This window comes from Melospiza georgiana, chromosome Z, assembly GCF_028018845.1.
Source record: "Melospiza georgiana isolate bMelGeo1 chromosome Z, bMelGeo1.pri, whole genome shotgun sequence".
NCBI classification, from domain to species: Eukaryota; Metazoa; Chordata; class Aves; order Passeriformes; family Passerellidae; genus Melospiza; species Melospiza georgiana.
In genome coordinates, this window is record NC_080465.1 from 52,691,101 (window position 1) to 52,694,498 (window position 3,398).

At 49.4% G+C, this 3,398-nt stretch overlaps 1 long non-coding RNA gene across 1 annotated transcript; it reads left to right on the forward strand.

The window, feature by feature from the left end:
- The first annotated feature begins 677 nt into the window (after positions 1-677).
- On the forward strand, positions 678-1,789 carry LOC131096170 (uncharacterized). Its single transcript, XR_009115966.1, has 3 exons — positions 678-848; positions 1,206-1,323; positions 1,692-1,789. It is a non-coding gene; the product is annotated as an uncharacterized LOC131096170 (long non-coding RNA).
- The last annotated feature ends 1,609 nt before the right edge of the window (positions 1,790-3,398 follow it).

Consider the following 3,398-nt stretch of genomic DNA (forward strand, 5'->3'; position numbering starts at 1 on the left):
CTGGGACTGTCTGTGTTTCAAGCTCTTGTGGATGCCCTTTGCATTGTGAGTGCTGAGACTTTATCGAGATACTTCAATGTGTTGAAACACACTTTTGAACACTTGGAATGGTCCCTGTTCTTTTAAGGGCAGATTGCTTCCAATTGCCAAGTGAGAGTCTGCCTTTCAGGCCATCTTTGACAGCCCCTGCTAGAAGAACAATTGCTGCCCAAGGGAAAGGTACAGAAGGGCCAATATTGACTGAGCGTTCCCTTTGCTTCCCAGATGGCATCTGACCAACATCTCCAGGAGGGCTGCCCTGCATGGCAGGAAGAGACAGGAGAGAGCCTGTGACGATCGGGCAGGTAGAAGTCCTCTGTTTGTAGATATGTTTATAGATTTCTATGGTTCTATTTATTAGTGGTTATGGTTCCATCTATAGATGATAGTGTTCTGTTTACGTGGGCATATATTGATAGATCTGTACAGTTAAATGTGGATATGTATACAGTTAGAGAAGTGATATAATATTATAATTCATATACATATATATCTATATATGTAAATGAAGTTAGATTTATAAATGTGTATAGTTATATAGTAAGAGGAATAGGAATGTTTAGATGGAGAGATTGATGGATAGATTGTTTTTTGTGTAGGCCTAGGCTGCATTTGTACCTCTTTCCCCCTTGGCTGCCTTTTTCACCTCTTGCTTTTCCCCCGGTGCCCCCTGTGTCCCCTGTCCCTGTGCTGGGTCCGAGCTGGCGGCCGGGCCGGGCGGAGCAGCACTTCCAGCCCCGGCTGTCCCTGGAGCGGTGGGAGCTGCCGCTGGCCCCAGGCACTGTCCCCTGAGGAGCTGCTGACGGACGGTGAGACTGAGGGGGCTGAGGGGGCTGAGGGGGCGGTGGCGCCCAAGGGACGGTGACCCTGAGCTGCTGCTGGGGCTGAGGGCTGTGGGGCAGCCGAGGGCCATAGTGGCACTGAGGTGACAGGGAAGTGGCACAGGCTGAGGGGGTGGCAGGTCTCGGGAGATGGGATGGCTCAGAAGGGACTGAGGGGGGTGAGAGGACTGTGAGGGGCTGAAGAAACTGAATGGGGCTGGGGCTTCACCGAGAGCATGGCGGGGCTGAGGGGATGGAGGAGGCCAGCAGGGAGCACAGAGGGCTCCGGGACTGCAGCTCTGCCAGGCCTTGGAAGCAATTCCAGAGCCTCCACTTTTGCCCCAGCTGCAAGGAAGACCTTGAGGACAGCCAGAGACTGACGGGAGGCAGCAGGGAGGAGCTGAAGGCCAGCAGCAAGAGCAGTGAACGGGGACCTGCTGCTGCCAGCCTGGAGAGAGCCCGGGTGAGGCCACAAGCCCGGGCAGGCAGGCTGGGGCTGAGGCTGCCGTGGGCTGCGGCCGTGGGCACTGCCCGGCGGGGCAGGAGCGGGCCCTGCCCGTGCTGGGGCTGCTCAGCGCAGCTGCCCCGGCTGGCACAGGGGCTGTCCTTGGGCAAGGCAGCTGTGCCGGCAGGGCCCGGGAGCTGTGCCGGCTCTGCCGGGCTGCCGGGGCAGCGGGACAGTCCCGCTGCGGCTGCGCTCACCACAGCCTGGCCCGCTCGGCTGCTTTCTCTTTCCGACCCTCCTGGGGAGGCTCCTCTTCCCTGATGGAAGTGCAGCTGCTGCCAAGGGAAACGTCCCCATACTCACTCAGTGTTCCCTTTGCTTCCCAGATGTCCCATCTGCTGTCGCTGTCCAGGAGAGCTGCTCTGCACGGGAGGAGGAGACCGAGGGAGAGGCTTTGAAGGTGGGGCAGCTGGAATCCCTCTGCTTGGAGTGCTGGTTAATGATACACGGACTTGCACGTAGCCACAGTTCATTATATGTGTATTTCCATATTTGGGTTGCTATTTGTATATGCTTATTTCCATGTGTATATTCTTATATTTACGTATATTTATTTTGTTATGAATGTGTGCTATGTATATTTTTTTTGAAAGTACATATATGTGTATAAATTTATCTATGTATACATGGACATTGTTATAGCTGTGTTAATTTCTATTTCCTGTGGGTAAAGTTGTGTAAGTATTTCTTTTGATATAATTTTTATTGTATGGCTTTTAAAATAGGAATATTGGTATTTGTATAGGTATATAAGTCTATTTTTATATGCATATTTATCTGTTTCTGGATGTAATTCTATTTACATATCTATGGAGATATTTTTGTATTCCTAGATGGGCTTAATCCTTGTAGTAATATGTAATAAATTAGGTTGTTAAACACCTAATTGATCTTTGTGTATAGTGAGTTGTTGTGGAGGTTGGCAATAAATTAGCTGAAGTTGGTATTTGTATAGTATTACATAGGTTGTAATTATATAATAAATTCCTGTTTTTTACCTAAATTGAGATTTGTATAGTTCTATATTGTCAGTGTGAGTGTTGCACTTTGTAATAAATGACATTTTTAACCTGAAACTGATTCTCATGTATTTGTGGCTCAGCAGTGTGGCTGAGCAATCTGCAAGAAATGCCATTTGTCAGCTGCGATGAGTGTTCTGTGATTTGTGCTACCCAAAGCCATGAGTAGATGTAAATGGTGGAGGATTTTGGCCATGCAAATCTCCAGCCATGCACAGCACATGCCCCACCTGCACTCAGGCTGGGCAAGGGAAGCGCAGATTTGGGCTGGCAGCAGAGCCCCAGGTTAGCTCAGAACTCACTGCAGAGGCTGCTGAGAAAACTCCAGGGCTCCACTGAGAGTAGAACTCCAAGCAGGAGCAGTCCTGGCAGGAGAAATCATTCACAATGAAGAAAAGAGAGAAAATGTGGCAAACAGATGTGGGGATACTCTGTGAGGCTGATAAAATGCTCTGAATCACCCCTGCCTAGACACGTCTTCTGCAAAAAGATTTTGTTAAAAACGGAACACCTCTCATGAAATACAGATTGCACTTTCCCCTTCACTTACCTTGCTGTGTGAGTGGAGACACTCTCTCCTTATCACTGACAATTTTTGCCCTTCAGCACCTCACATTAGATCAAAGATGATGTACTGCCACTTGGCACCATCAATGAAAACAGCCCTGCCCTCGTGGCAGTGTTTGCAAAGTCTTCCCTCCTCCTGTCCCCACATGTGACAGACGGAACCATCCCCTTCTGTCCAAACTGTGCCTGGGCTGAGTGAGGGCTCCAGGAGCTCAGGAGGTGCAAGAGCACCGCACGTGGGAAGGTTTAGCAAAGCTTCCTAAGCACCAGTAAACTCTGGGTTTGCCAGTCTTGCCCTGCAATATTGTCCTACTCAGGAATGATCCTGGAGGACACTGTGCCTCCAGCTCACTCAAGTAAAGTTTGTTTTCTTCAAGGCTTGAATAGAGGAAAATGAAAATTGTGATTTTTAGAGTGAAATTCAGGGGTTGGTGCAGTTGGGTTTGC